Genomic DNA, 17,116 nt, shown 5'->3' on the forward strand with positions numbered 1-17,116 from the left:
TTCTTCAGTACCATTTTTCTAGATTCCATATATATGTGTTATAATACGGTATTTATCTCTCTGTTTCTGACTCACTTCACTCTGTATAATAGGTTCTAGGTTCATCCACCTCATTAGAACTGACTCAAATGTGTTCCTTCTTCTTATTGCTGAGTAATATTCCATTGGGTATATATGCCACCACTTCTTTATCCATTCATCTATTAATGGACATCTAGGTTGCTTCCATGGTCTAGCTATTGTAAATAGTGCTGCAATGAACAATGGGATACATGTGTCTTTTTCAATTTTGGTCTCTCCAGAGTATATATGCCTAGGACTGGGATTGCTGGGTCACGTGGTCGTTTTATTCCTAGTTTTTTTAAGGAATCTCAATACCATCTTCTATAGTGGCTGTATCAATTTACATTCCCATCAACAGTGCAAGAGTTTTCCCTTTTCTCCACACCCTCTCCAGCATTTATTGTTTGCAGATTTTTTATGATGGCCTTTCTGATCAGTGTGAGGTGATATCTCATTGTAGTTTTGATTTGCATTTCTCTAATAATGAGTGATGTTGAGCATCCTTTCAGGTGTTTGTTAGCCATCTGAATGTCTTCTTTAGAGAAATGTCTGTTTAGGTCTTTTTCCCACTTTTTGATTGGGTTGTTTGTTTTTCTGGTATTGAGTTGTATGAGCTGCTTATATATTTTGGAAATTAATCCTTTGTCAGTTTTCATTTACTATTATTTTCTCCCATTCTGAGGGTTGTCTTTTCACCTTCCTTCCCTGGTGGCTCAGAGGGCAAAGCATCTGCCTGCAGTGTAGGAGACCTGGGTTCAATCTCTGGGTCAGGAAGATACTCTGGAGAAGGAAATGGCAACTCACTCCAGTACTCTCGCCTGGAAAATCCCATGGACAGAGGAGCCTGGTAGACTATAGTCCATGGGATCGCAAACAGTTGGACATGACTGAGTGACTTCACTATAGTTTCCTTTGCTGTGCAAAAGTGTTTAAGTTTAATTCTGGTCCCACTCATTAACTTTTGTTTTTATTCGCGTTATTCTAGGAGGTGGGTCATAGAGGATCTTGCCTTGAAGAAATATGAAATGATTCATGAATTTGTGCTTCATCCTAGAACAGGGGCCATGCTAATCTCTGTATCATTCCAATTTTAGTATATGTGCTGCCAAAACGAGCATTTTCTTTTCTTTTCTTTTGATGCAAGTGTCTAGCTTAAACTTTGATTGCTGAGACAACCATTTCAAGGGCTATCTACTCCAAAGTCAGCTATCTAGAATAAATATCTACATCCCCAGAAACTTGACTTAATAAAGTACCAGGCCACCTCTCAGTACTGAGGCTTATTTATTTTATAAATCCTGGTTGATTTCCATAACTGATCATTTGGGCCACTTTTTATCCCCCCCCCACACACTTTAAATTACTACTTTTGTTTTAAATTCAGCAATAGTGAGCTCACAAAACTTCTAGACTATTACCTTCATCCTCAGTAAAAGCAGAACCTCAGACTAGTGCACTCTTTTACCTGCTCTAGCTCTGATTCTCCTTCACTCTCCACATTTCCCATTCCCAACTCCCTGCTGTGTGACTCCGGTTGCATTGTGTATTTTCTAGGTCTTATAATTAATCAGGGTTTCCTTGGTGCCTCAATGGTAAAGAGTCTGCCTGCAATGTGGGAGACCTGAGTTTGATTCCGGGGTCAAGAAGATTCCTGGAGAAGGGAAGGGCTACCCACTCTATTATTCTTTCCTGGAGAATTCCATGGATAGAGGAGTCTGGTGGGCCACAGTCTAAGGGGTTTCAAAGAGTTGGACACGACTGACTGACTAACACTTTGGGCTTCCCTGGTGGCTCAGTGGTAAAGAATCTACCTGAAATGTGGGAAACCTGAGTTCAATCCCTAGGTTGGGAAGATCCATTGGAGAAGAAAATGGCCTACATACTCCAGTATTCTTGCCTGGAGAATTCCATGGAGAGAGGAGTCTGGTGGGCTCATGTTGCAGAATCAGACACAACTGAATGACTTTCACTTTCATTATAATTAATCAACCTTTATTTTTTCAAAGTTTATTGATGATGTTACTGAAGGGTGTCTTGAAATCATAATGAGAACTATAAGGTCAGTCCAGCCACAATGGCAGTTATTAATAGGCTAAGAGAGAAAACAAAACACAAAATCTTATCAATAAAACTGAAATCTATATCAACCAATTAATATCAGGCCATATAATTCCCTTCAGTAGATCACTTTTGAGTTTCAAATAGTCTTTGAGTGAAAATGATTTATAACCAAAGCAGTTTATTTTTTCAATCTGATTCCCACTATTATTTTACCTCTCTTCCTTAATTCAACAATATATGTCAATGTTCTTTTTCCCCAAAAAATATGGTTTACATTTCCTTTCTTGGTGTTTTTATCATGCTATTGACTTGACCTAGAATATCATTTTCTTTCACTGTTTCTGTCTTTTTTTTTTTTCTTAGTATCCTCCAGTGTTTTTATTTAAGCAGTTATCTTCACAACAAGTTTCCAGTCCTATAATCTGAGCTTAAGGCCACAGGTGGGTGTTCAGTTCAGTTCAGTCGATCAGTTGTGTCCAACTCTTTGTGACCCCATGAATCTTAGCACGCCAGTCCTCCCTGTCCATCACCATCTCCCGGAGTTCACTCAGACTCACGTCCATTGAGTCCGTGATACCATCCAGCCATCTCATCCTCTGACGTCCCCTTCTCCTCCTGCCCCCAATCCCTCCCAGCATCAGAGTCTTTTCCAATGAGTCAACACTTTGCATGAGGTGTCCAAAGTACTGGAGCTTCAGCTTTAGCATCATTCCTTCCAAAGAAACCCCAGGGTAGATCTCCTTCAGAATGGACTGGTTGGATCTCCTTGCAGTCCAAGGTGTATACTAGAGAAATGTTGAGCTCTCTTAATTTTCAAAAGCAGAAATCAGGGTAAGTTATGGATAGCAGTATAATTGGTCCAAAAAAACAGTGTTTAACTCCATAAATTCTTCTCATCAAATTTGGCTTCATGGACCAGTGAACTTGCATAGGGTTTAGCACTCAAAATTGTGTGCTGTACTTGGAGTTGAATATTCTAACAGAGGAGCCTGGAGGGATACAGTTTTGAAAATTTATCTTTGTGTGTTTTATAAATGAATCCTACCAAAAAATGCAGAATGGGAGTGGGAAGGGTCAAATTTAAATGAGAACCCTGCAGCATCTGGGTCTAGGTAAGTTGCTGTCCATCCTTGACTCGTCCAGGCAGCTCCATGGTGTTTTCAAGGGGGACTTAATGAGGGCTTCTCACCTAATCCCTATCCAGACACTTAGTACATCCCTCATTGATGTTGCAATCCATTTGGGAGACTGAAAGTGTCAGGGTGGTGGAGTTAAGGGAAAAGGAAACTGATGTCTTGCCCCCAGCCAGAGCCTTCCTTTTTTTTTTTTTTCTTTTTTTGCTTGGGTCCCTCACGTTATGTAGTAAATCATGCCTCCAATGAATTACAATGAATGCCTCCAATGAATGAGCAAAGAACCACTCCATACCAATTATTCTGAGGTAAGTGAAGCTCCTCCTCACTGCCACTCACACAGTTCAACATTTAAAATTAAACAAGAGAAACACAGAGGGGTAAAGTCACTCCACAGCCACTGATTATATATATATATATATATATATTCTCCTGAATGGTTTCAATACACAGTATTATCATGTTAAACTTAAGACAGCTCTGAAGGTATGATATATATATATATATATATCTCATATATATATATATATAATAAATGAATAATTTGAGAAAAAAAGTTATATGTATAGAAGTAACTAAGGGAGATTTAAACATAGTGCAATATATAAACTGTGTGTCCTGATTTTGGACCCACCACCTTTTAGATGTTTATTCTTGCAATATTACTTGGCTTCCAAATATTATATTTTTTTCTTATTTTTGTTTGCTTAAATCTGAAATGAACTATTGACAGATGCTCAGTAAATTTTAATTACTTTTTTACTGTAAAGCAATTATCTTTTATCATTAACTCAGAAAAGCACATTGAGTTGCTAAATAACTCCTAAAATATATCACACAGGGCATGGCCTGGAAATAAAAACACTGACACACACAAAAAAATTAATTTTAAAAATTAAGTGAGAAATTTAGATTTTACAGGAACACCTAAGGAAAGTAAACATAGCCCTCAGAAGGGGGGGGGTGGGAATCAAAGACAGAAAATGATATAATTAACACATCATGATTATTGATAGTGAGAATTACTCAGAGACATTTGAAGAACTTTTTGTTAAATAGTAATGGCATATATTAAGGCTTCCCTGGTGGCTCAGTGGCAAAGAATCCACCTGCCAGCACAGGAGAAGCAGATTATACTCCTGGGTTGGGAAGATCCCTTGGGGAAGGAAATGGCAACCCATTCCAATATTCTTACCTGGGAAAGTTCATGAACAGAGGAGCCTGGTGGGATACAGTCCAAGGAGTGGCAAAATAGTTGGACTCAACTCAATGACTAAACAATAACAACAGCATATAGTACTCTTCAATAAAATATCTCCCAATGGTCAATAAAAATTAAGTACAGGCTTGAACAATAATTTTGTGAAGAGTGACTAAGTAAAGGGAAATCTATTGGAGAAGTGCACCAGGGTGCAAAACAAGGATAACCCATGAGAATGGGTTGTTCCAACTATGACTCTCCAATTACAGAGTCTATGCGTTGCACCTCTACATCACAAGATCTCTCTTTAGAGAATTTTTTTTTAACTAAGGTATAATTGATTTATACTATTATACAAGTTTCAGGTGTGTAAAATAGTGATTCATAATTTTAAAAAGTTAAGGCCCTACTCAGTGAGATGTCACTCCAGGACCTTGCTTCAGACAGTTTTCCTCCAATACAGATAACTGGGAAAATATGAAGGAAGCCTAGCACCAAGGAACATGATCTGGATCCAGGGCATTCAGCATTCACTCTGGCTTCAAGATATCAAGCTCTGAGGCTTTGGAGTGGGAGCACCGACTCTAAGACCCTAGACTACCAGAGAACTAACTCTAGGGAGTATCAAAGAGAACTCACACAATGGAAACCACTAGAATACAAGACCCAGCATCATCCAACCACCAGTAGTATGCTGTGTAGGATGCTTTATCTAAACAACAACAAAAATACAAACTTAATCATCAGCAGACAGGATTACCACATCACTCAGCCTTACCCATTAGAGGAAAGACAAACAAAACCTCAGGATAAATCTCACTCTATACAAAGCCTACACAAACCACTGGACCAACTTTGGGAGGGCAGAAACCAAAAGGAAGAAAGAATTCAACCTTGAAGCCTAGGAAAAGGAAACCTCATACACAATAACTCTCTCTAAATATATAATGAAAAGACAGAGAAATACACAAATGAAGGAACAAACTAGAAACACAGAAGTCCAAATAGAAGAAGAGGAAATAGGTAAACTACCTGAAAAAGAATTCAGAATAATGATAGTAAAGATGATCAAAAACCTTGAAAACAAAATGGAGAAAATGAATCAATTAACAATGATAGAGAAGAATCAAAGAATAAACATACAGAGAAAAACAGCACAATTACTGAAATAAAAAATACTGTAGAAGGAATCAATAGCAGAATATATGAAGCAGAAGAATGAATCAGTAAGTTGAAAGATAAAATGGTGGAAATAACTTCTGAAGAGCAGAATAAAGTAGAATGAGAAGAACTGAGGATAGTCTCAGAGACTTCTGGGACAATATCAAACACACCAACATTCAAATTATAGACCTCCCAGAAGAAGAAGAAAAAAAGAAAGGGTATGAAAAAAAATTGAAGATATTATAGTTGAAAATTTCCCCAACATGGAAAAGGAAATAGTCAATGAAATCCAAGAGGCACAAAGAGTCTCATACAGGATAAACCCAAGGAGAAACTTGCCAAGACACATAGTAATCAAACTAAGAAAGACTAAGCACAAAGAAAGAGTATCAAAAGCAGTAAGGGAAAAGAAACAAGTAACATACAAGGGAAATCCCATACACTTAATGGCTGATCTTTCAGCAGAAACTCTGCAGTCCAAAAGAGAATGGCAGGATATATTTAGAGTGTTGGAAGGGAAAAACCTACAACCAAGATTACAGTACCCAGCAAGGATCTCATTCAAAATTGATGGACAAATAAAAAGCTTTTCAGATGAGCAAAAGTTAAGAGAATTCAGGACCACCAAACCAGCTTTACAACAAATGTTATGGGGACTTATATAGCCATGATATATAAGAGAAGAAAAACATCTACAAAATCTACATGAAACAATTAAGAAAATGGCAGAAGGAACATATATATCAATAATTTAAATGTACATTAATTAACTGTTCCAATCAAAAAACCCAGGCTGGCTGAATGAATACAAAAGCAAGACCCATATATGTACTGTCTACAAGAAACCTGCTTCAGACCTAAAAAACACATATAGATTGAAAGTGAGAAAAAAAAATATTCCATGAAAGGGGGAAGCAAATGAAAACTGGTGTAGCAATTCTCATATCATAAAAAATAGCTTAAAATAAAGATTAGAGGGATGGTACAAATAGCTGTGAAAAGAAGAGAGGCAAAAAGCAAAGGAGAAAATGAAAGATATAAGCATCTGAATGCAGAATTCCAAAGAATAGCAAAAAGAGATAAGAAAGACTTCTTCAGCGATATATGCAAAGAAATAGAGGAAAACAACAGAATGGGAAAGACTAGAGATCTCTTCAAGAAAATTAGAGATACCAAGGGAACATTTCACACAAAGATGGGCTCGATAAAGGACAGAAATGGTATGGATCTAACAGAAGGAGAACATATTAAGAAGAGATGGCAAAAATACACAGAAGAACTGTACAAAAAAGATCTTCACGACCCGGATAATCATAATGATGGGATCACTAATCTAGAGCCAGACATCTTGGAATGTGATGTCAAGTGGGCCTTAGAAAGCATCATGACGAACAAAACTTGTGGAGGTGATGGAATTCCAGTAGAGCTACTTCAAATCCTGAAAGATGATGCTGTGAAAGTGCTGCATTCAATATGCCAGCAAATTTGGAAAACTCAGCAGTGGCCACAGGACTGGAAAAGGTCAGTTTTCATTCCAATTCCAAAGAAAGGCAATGCCAAAGAATGCTCAAACTACTGCACAATTGCACTCATCTCACATGCTAGTAAAGTAATGCTCAAAATTCTCCAAGCCAGGCTCCAGCAATATGTGAACCTTGAACTTCCTGATGTTCAAGCTGGTTTTAGAAAAGGCAGAGGAACCAGAGATCAAATTGCCAACATCCGCTAGATCATGGAAAAAGCAAGAGAGTTCCAGAAAAACATCTTTTTCTGCTTTATTGACTATGCCAAAGCCTTTGATTGTGTGGATCACAATAAACTGTGAAAAATTCTGAGACAGATGGGAATACCAGACTGCCTGACCTGCCTCTGGAGAAACCTGTATGCAGGTCAGGAAGCAACAGTTAGACCTAGACATGGAACAACAGACTGGTTTCAAATAGGAAAAGGAGTACGTCAAGGCTGTATATTGTCACCCTGCTTATTTAACTTCTATGCAGAGTACATCATGAGAAACGCTGGACTGGAAGAAGCACAAGCTGGACTCAAGATTGCCCGGAGAAATATCAATAACCTCACATATGCAGATGACACCACCCTTATGGCAGAAAGTGAAGAGGAACTAAAAAGCCTCTTGATGAAAGTGAAAGAGGAGAGTGAAAAAGTTGGCCTAAAGCTCAACATTCAGAAAACAAAGATCATGGCATCCGGTCCCATCACTTCATGGGAAATAGATGGGGAAACAGTGGAAACAGTGTCAGACTTTATTTTTTTAGGCTCCAAAATCACTGCAGATGGTGATTTCAGCCATGAAATTAAAAGACACTTACTCCTTGGAAGAAAAGTTATGACCAACCTAGATAGTATATTCAAAAGCAGAGACATTACTTTGCCGACTAAGGTCCATCTAGTCAAGGCTATGGTTTTTCCAGTGGTTATGTATGGATGTGACAGTTGGACTGTGAAGAAGGCTGAGCACTGAAGAATTGATGCTTTTGAACTGTGGTGTTGGAGGAGACTCTTGAGAGTCCCTTGGACTTCAAAGAGATCCAACCAGTCCGTTCTGAAGGAGATCAGCCCTGGGATTTCTTTAGAAGGAATGATGCTAAAGCTGAAACTCCAGTACTTTGGCCACCTCATGCGAAGAGCTGACTCATTGGAAAATACTCTGATGCTGGGAGGGATTGGGGGAAGGAGTAGAAGGGGACGACAGAGGATGAGATGGCTGGATTCACTGACTCGATGGACGTGAATCCAAGTAAACTCCGGGAGATGATGATGGACAGAGAGGCCTGGCATGCTGCGATTCATGGGGTCGCAAAGAGTCGGACATGATTGAGTGACTGAACTGAACTGAACTGAGTGGGGAGGGAAGTGGGAGGGGGGTTCATGATAGGGAACACGTGTTTACCTGTGGTGGATTCATGTTGATGTATGGCAAAACCAATAAAATATTTTAAAGTAATTAATCTCCAATTAAAATAAATAAATTTATATTAAAAATAAATAAAATTATAGAAATGGAAAAAATAAATAAAGATTAAAAGAGATAAAGAAGGACACTACATAATAAGGGATCCATCTTAGAGGAAGAAATAACAATTGTAAATATCTATGCACCCACATAGAAGTACCTCAATACGTAAGACAAACACTAATAGACATAAAAGGAGAAATTGACAGTAACACAATAATAGTAGGAGACTTTAACACCCCACTCACACCAAGGGACAGATGATCAAAACAGAATATTTATAAATAAACATGAATCTTAAATGATACATTAGATGATATGGATCTCATTGATATCTTCAGGACATTCCATCTTAATGCAGAAGAATGCACCTTCTCAAGTGCACATGGAATATTCTCCAGGATAGATCACATCTTGGGTCACAAATCAAGCCTCAGTAAATTTTAAAAAAATTAAATTATATCAAGCATCTTCTCTGACAACAATGTTATGAGATTAGATATCAATTACAACAACAAATGTAAGAAACACAAACACATGGATATTAACAACACATTTCTAAATGACCAATAGGTTACTGAAGAAATCAAATGGGAAATCAGAAAACTTCTAGAAAAAAATGACATTGAAAACGTGACAACTCAAAACTTATGGGATGCAGCAAAAGCAGTTCTAAGAGGGTAGTTTGTAGCAATACAATCTTACCTCAAGAAACAGGAAAAACATTGAATAGACAACCTAATTTTATACCTAATACAACTGGAAAAAGAACAACAACAACAAGAACAAAACAAACCCAAAATTAGTAGAAGGAAAGAAATAAAAAAGATCCAAGCAGAAATAAATGAAAAATAAATGAAAGAAACAATAGTAAAGATTAATAAAACTAAATCTGGTTCTTTGAGAAGATAAACAAAATTGACAAACTTTTAGCTAGATTCATCAAGAAAAAAAGAGAGAAGAATCAAATCAACCAAATTAGAATTGAAAAAGAAGAGGTTACAACAGGCAATGCAGAAATACAATGGACAGGGAGGCCTGGCGTGCTGTGATTCATGGGGTCGCAAAGAGTTGGACATGACTGAGTGACTGAACTGAACTGAACTGAACTGATAAGAGATTATCCTGAACAACTAGCACTGAAATAGATAACCTGGAAAAAATGGACATAGTCTTAGAAAAGTTCAATCTTCCAAGACTGAACCAGGAACAAATAGAAATTATGATCAATCTAATTATAAGCACTGAAACTGAAGCTGTGATCAAAAATTTCCCAAAATACAAAAGTCCAGGGCCAGATGTCTTCACAGGAGAATTCTATCAAACATTTAGAGAAGAACTAATGCCTATCCTAAAACTCTTTCAAAAAATTGCAGAGGAAGGAACACTTCCAAACTCATTCTATGAGGCCACCATAACTCTGATACAAAACCAGACAAAGACAACACACAAAAAGAAAACTGCAGGCCAATATCACTGATGAACACAGATGCAAAAACCTCTAACAAAATTTTAGCAAACAGAATTCAGTGACACATCAAAAAGCTCATACACCATGATCAAGTTGGATTTATTTCAGGAATGCAAGGATTCTTCCATATATGCCAATCAAACAGTGTGATACACCATGTTAAGAAATTGAAAGATAAAACCCATATGATAATCTCAATAGATGCAGAAAAAGCCTTTGACAAATTTCAGCACCATTTATGATTAAAACTCTTCAAAAAATGAACATAGAGGGAACCTACCTTAACATAGTAAAAGTCATATATGATAAGCCTACAACAAGCATTATTCTCAATGGTGAAAAACTGAAAGCATTCCCCTTAAGATCAGGAACAAGACAAAGGTGCCCACTTTTACCACTATTATTCAGAATATTTCTGGAAGTCCTAGCTACAGCAATCAGAGAATAAAAAAATAAATAAAAGGAATCCGTATTGGAAAAGAATTAAAGCTTTCACTGTTTGCAGATGACATGATACTGTACATAGAAAACTCTAAAAATAGTATCAGAAAATTGCTAGAGCTAATTAGTGAAATTCACAAAGGTGCAGGATACAAAATAAATACACAAAAATCACTTGCATTTCTTTGTACTAAAAATGAAAAATCAGAAAGAGCAATTAAGGAATCAACCCCATTCACCATCACACCAAAGAGAGTTAAATATCTGGAAATAAACTTACCTAAGTGAACTCTGGGAGTTGGTGATGGACAGGGAGGCCTGGAGTGCTGCAATTCATGGGGTCGCAAAGAGTCGGACACAACTGAGCGACTGAACTGAACTGAACTGAACTGAAGGAGACAGAGAACTGTACACAGAAAATTAAAAGACACTGATGAAAGAAATCAAAGAATACATAAACAGAAGAGATATTCCATGTTCCTGGGTAGGAAGAACCAATATTATGAAAATGACTATATTATAAAATGCAATCTGCAGATTCAATGTGATCCCTATCAAATTACCAATGACATTTTTCACAGAACTATAATAAAAATTTTCATAATTCATATGGTTTCACAAAAGACCCCAAATAACCAAAGCAGTTTTGAGAAAGAAGAAAGGAACTGGAGAAATCAACCTTTCTGACTTCAGATTATACTACAAAACTATAATCATCAAGATTGTTTGGTGAAAGTCGCTCAGTCGTGTCTGACTCTTTGTGACCCCATGGAATAGTCCATGCAATTCTCTAGGACAGAATACTGGAGTGGGTAGTCTTTCCCTTCTCCAAGGGATTTTCCTCACACAGGAATTGAACAAGGGTCTTCTGCAGTGCAGGTGGATTCTTTATCAACTGAGCTATCAGAGAAGCCTGAAGAGTATGGTAGTGGCACAAAAAAAAATGGAAATATAGACAAATGGAACAAGACAGAAAACCCAGAAATAAACCCATGCACCTATGGGTACCTCATTTTTGACAAAGGAGGAAAGAATATACAATAGGACAAAGACAGCCTCTTCAATAAATGGTGCTGGGAAAACTGAACAGCTACATGTAAAAGAATGATATTAAAACACTTCCTAACAGCAAACCAAAGATAAACTAAAAAAAAAAAAAAAAAATATTAAAGACCTAAATGTAAGACCAGAAACTATAAACTATTAGAGGAAAGCATAGGCAGGACATTCGATGACATAAATCAAAGCAAGATCCTCTATGACCCACCTCCTCAGTTCAGTTCAGATCAGTTGCTCAGTCATGTCCAACTCTTTGCAACCCTATGAATTGCAGCATGCCAGGCCTCCATGTCCATCACAAACTACCGGAGTCTACTCAAACACATGTCCATCGACTCTGTGATGCCATCCAGCCATCTCATCCTCTGTCATCCCCTTCTCCTCCTGCCCCCAATCCCTCCCAGCATCAGAGTCTTTTCCAATGAGTCAATTCTTCACATGAGGTGGCCAAAGTATTGGAGTTTCAGCTTTAGCATCACTCCTTCCAATGAACACCCAGGATTTCATTTAGGATCTCCTTTAGGATGGACTGGAAGGACCTCCTTGCAGTCCAAGGAACTCTCAAGAGTCTTCTTCAACACCACATTTCAAAAGCATCAATTTTTCGGTGCTCAGCTTTCTTCACAGTTCAAATTTCACACCCATCCCATCTCCTAGAGTAATGCAAATAAAAAAAAAGTAAATGAGTGAGACCTGATTAAACTTAAATACTTTTGCACAGCAAGGAAAATATAAGCAAGGTGAAAAGACAACCCTCAGAATGGGAGAAAATAATAGCAGTTGAAACAACTGACAAAGGATTAATTTCCAAAATATATAATCAACTTACGCAACTCAATACCAGAAAAATAAACAACCCAATCAAAAAGTGGGAAAAATACCTAAACAGACATTTCTTTAAAGAAGACGTTCAGATGGCTAATGAACACCTGAAAGGATGCTCAACATCACTCATTAGAGAAATGCAAATCAAAACTACAATGTGATAACACCTCACATTGGTCAGAATGGCCATCATCAAAAAGTCTACAAACAATAAATGCTGGAGAGGGTGTGGACAAAAGGGAACACTCTTGTGCTGTTGATGGGAATGTAAATTGATACAACCACTATAGAAGATGGTATCCAGATTCCTCAAAAAATCTAGGAATAAAACCACCATATGGCCCAGCAATCCCACTCCTAGGCATATGCTCTGAAGAGACCAAAATTGAAAAAGACACATGTATTCCATTGTTCATTGCAACACTATTTACAATAGCTAGAACATGGAAGCATGCTGGATGTCCTTTGAGAGATTAATGGATAAATAAGTGGTGGTATATATACACAATGGAATATTACTCAGCCATAAAAAGGAACATGTTCGAGTCAGTTCTGATGAGGTGGATGAACCTAGAACCTATTATTCAGAGTGAAGTGAGTCAGAAAGAAAAAGATAAATATTGTATTCTAACACAAATATATGGAATCTAGAAAGATGGTACTGAAGAATTTATTTACAGGGCAGCAATAGAGAAACAGATATAGAGAATAGACTTATGGACATGGGGAGAGGAAAGGAGAGGGTGAGTTGTATGGAAAGAGTAACATGGAAACTTACATTACCATATTTAAAATAGATAGCCAATGGGAATTTGCTGTATGGCTCAGGAAACTCAAACAGGGGCTCTGTATCAATGTAGAAAGGCGGGATGGGGAGGGAGATAGCAGGGACATTCAGGAGGGAGGGTAGATATGTATACCTATGGCTGATTCATGTTGAGGTTTGACAGAAAACAACAAAATAAAAAATAAAAAATGAAAAAAGAAAGTTAAGCTCACTTTACAGTTATTATGGAATATTGGCTATATTGCTTACACTCTATAATATATCCTTTTGGTTTATTTATTGTACACATTGTAGTGTGATCCTCTTAATCTGCTATCCCTGTCTTACCTCTCTCACCTTATCTCTCCCCCATCTGTACTGATTCTTAGTGTCTTAAAATAGGTGAATGATTTCAAGTTCTTCCTCAGATAACATCTAACTTATACTAATTTGGACCGTTTTCTCTTTTTCTCAGTCATCATGGGTAAATAAGGAGAGAGAAGTACAAAATTGTTGTAATGAGTTTTTCCTCCTAAAATAGTTTGAGTCACACCTTTTCTTCTCCCTCAATTGCTTGAGATAATGTAGTACATTCCTGATGGGATGGCCCAACAGCAATAAGACTGTAGATTTCTGAAGCAGTTTATTCTATACCTATTTTATATTTATTTTAGCCCTGAAATTTTGTATATTTTCAAGTGATATTTAAATGAGAATATTTGTTCAGGACTGGTTAGTATTCCAATTAGGTAAGTATTTTAGCTTCTACACCATTTTCACAGTATGCTATCTAAAAAAAAAAAAAAAAAAAAAAGCAAAAATATCTAGATTAGGCTGCAACTACTATTGCATTGCTGAAACTGTTACCAAGGACTCCTCAAAATACCACTTGATTCATGGTGTTCATTTGATAGATGATGTTAGACAAGGCAGGGAAAATAGAGGCAGAGGAAGATATGTCAAATAAATGTGAATTTAAGTTAGTGTTCAGTGGTTTTGGCTGATAATCAAGGTTTTTATCACTGCTGAAATTCTATTTTTTGTTTGTTTGTTTGGAAATTCATTTTATTTACTGTGGATCTAATGAGTCAGTGTTTTTTGCCAAGACAGGAAACAATAGGGTCACACAAGGTGTAGGAAACTTCACAGAATGTACATAACTTGATTTTATATCTTGACTAAAAATAAAAACATAGATTTTAATATTGGTGTATAATTTTTAAAAACCTAAAATTTGTTTAACACCTATTATATGTCAAGAAATATGAGCTTTATCACAGAACTCTCTTTCTCTGATTGTCTTACTATATCTTCCTGAATTACTCTAAAAAATACACTTCATCATTCTGTTCTTTATTATCCCTGCTCTTACTTTATTAATATTGTTATATTCTTTTATTCGATTTTAATGTTTTCATCAAAAATTGCTAATTAATTAATCACCCTTCACTTGCTGCTTCTTAGGATTCAGTCTGCCTTGGAGAATACTGAATTTACTTCTTTCTCTAGATTATAAATCCCATAATGGTGGAGGTTCTTTCTCTCTTGGGAGAGGGGTATGTGGTGCCTAAAGCCTCAACTGAGGTGTGCACCGCTAGACCTTATTCAGATAGCCTGGTGACTGTACTGGTGAATTCAGACAAATAGTAGTGGCCTTTGCAATAGAATTATCCAGGCAAAAATACTGGAGTGTGTATCCATTCCTTTTTCCAAGGGATTTTCCTGACCCAGGGATTGAACCCAGTTCTGTCATATTGCCAACAGATTCTTTACTGTCTGAACCACCAGAGAAGTCCCCATATGCTTGTATCTTTACCTTTATTGCAGGAGACGCTAATGCTAACTGCAATCTTCCTTATACATTGTTGGACAAAACAAATCCTACTTTTTTCCAGGCTGTTGATTTGAATGGATTGCCATACAGCAATTATGTGTGAGCTTCTAACTTTAACTTTTTAGTGCTTCTAGGTAGGCACTAAATCCCATTTGGGATTAAAAGTCAGGAAAGGGAACAGGAAGCATACACCTTAGATTCATGAAATTGTCCTCAGATATAAGAATCAGTGTCATATGTCACGTCAAGTTAATTCCAGATTTATAAATTATGCCTGTGACCTAAACATGAGTTTTCCCATGAAAAAAATGTTAAATTTTTACTAAAACATAAATTAAAAGAAGTTGTGGCTCTTATTATTGTGAAAATATGTCAATTTCTTAAGTTGAGCTAGTGAAAATAGAGGAATACTGCAAATCCAAAGGATAAAAAAGGGATTTAAAAGGCCTGAGATTGGAGCATTGCCTCTGGAGATTAAGTCTGCAAGTAAATCAACAAAGGACTAGGATGGATTCTGTCTTGCTGTCAGAATGAAGATTAAATAATGGAAGAGAGAACAAAAGTTACAAATAGAGGTTTCCTTAAGAGAAATGAGGAATCATTAAGACATAAATTGGATACACATGAAATTAAAAATGAGGTAACATTGTCCAGAATAGTCCAATATTCAAGGTAACACAGGCATACTAATGTTTAGGAAGACATTAGACAATATATCTTAATTAGTAATTTGGTCCAGGATTAAAACTGTAACATATTCTTAGAGAAGCTCTCACTTGGCACAAACATGTGATTCAAAAGAAAATGGAAATTAATTTTTTGATTATACCAGATTTCTTTTTTCCATTTTTGAGGAGATAATTTGCATATATGGATTTTTCCCTCCAGATATTTTAAACTGCCATAGTAAACATCAAATATTTAATCAACTTAGTTAAAATCCGGGAGAAGGCAGTGGCAACCCACTCCAGTACTCTTGCCTGGAAAACCCCATGGGCAGAGGAGCCTGGTAGGCTGCAGTCCATGGGGTCACTAAGAGTTGGACACAGCTGAGTGACTTCACTTTCGCTTTTCACTCTGCTGCGTTGGAGAAGGAAATGGCAACCCACTCCAGTGTTCTTGCCTGGAGAATCCCAGGGACAGAGGAGCCTGGTGGGCTGCCGTCTATGGGGTTGCACAGAGTCGGACACAACTGAAGCGACTTAGCAGCAGCAGCAGCAGTTAAAATCCAAAGGTCCTGCATTTTGAAACAGACTATTGTTTTGATAATGACAAATATTAGATATTTTTTCTCCTGTTCACAATCTATGACTCAGATATCACTGACCTGATAAGATTCTCAATACCACTGAATTTATGTTCTGGAAAATAACTTTTCCTGGATAAAACTCTTTTGGGCTAGTATATAGTTTGTTTCTTTAATATTTTAAAATTTAAAAAATATTTAATACTTTTAAATATTTGGTGCTATAATAAGTTTATTTCATATTAGTTGAATCTTTTTAAAAGTAATATTCATGAAAGACTTGACATGGGATTTAAACAATTTCTGATGCCCTAAACAACTCAGTACACCTTCACAGAGAAATATATTGAAACAATCATGTAAATCCAAGTATTAGCCAGTCTATTCTTCAAATTAATACATATTAGGAAATAAAAGCTAGCACTTTGCCTACTAGCCTGCTAAAACCATCACTTCATTTCACTAACCTCTGGCTGAGGCTTGATAAATGTGAAACTTTGAGGTTTTCAGTGCTTGATGCCAATATCAAATCTGATCAGTTAGGTTGACATCAAATTCTTGCACAGAAATTGTGAAAAGATAAATATTCACTGTGGACTGAACCTGTTAAGATTTGTTGTAATTTGTTACTCAGCAATAGGTAAGTGATGTACAGAGCAACGAGTTTACATAAAAAGCTTTGGCTTGAAATCCCAATGTTCTTATTTATTTATTTATTTATTTATTTTCAAAAGAAATTTATTTATTTTAATTGGAGGTTTATTACTTTACAATACTGTATTGGTTTTGCCAAGGTTCTGCTTCGGTAAGCTGTGCTGGTCGGTGCTTAGAATTCTTTTCCCTATTCTTAAGGCCCTCAATTCTAAAACAATGCAGTC

General features: G+C 36.7%; 1 non-coding gene across 1 annotated transcript; it reads right to left on the reverse strand.

Annotated features, from left to right (window-relative positions):
• Positions 1-1,077: 1,077 nt before the first annotated feature.
• On the reverse strand, positions 1,078-1,181 carry LOC120867987. Its single transcript, XR_005722108.1, has one exon. It is a non-coding gene; the product is annotated as a U6 spliceosomal RNA (small nuclear RNA).
• Positions 1,182-17,116: the final 15,935 nt, after the last annotated feature.

This window comes from Oryx dammah, unplaced genomic scaffold (assembly GCF_014754425.2).
Source record: "Oryx dammah isolate SB20612 unplaced genomic scaffold, SCBI_Odam_1.1 HiC_scaffold_1, whole genome shotgun sequence".
Classification (NCBI taxonomy): Eukaryota; Metazoa; Chordata; class Mammalia; order Artiodactyla; family Bovidae; genus Oryx; species Oryx dammah.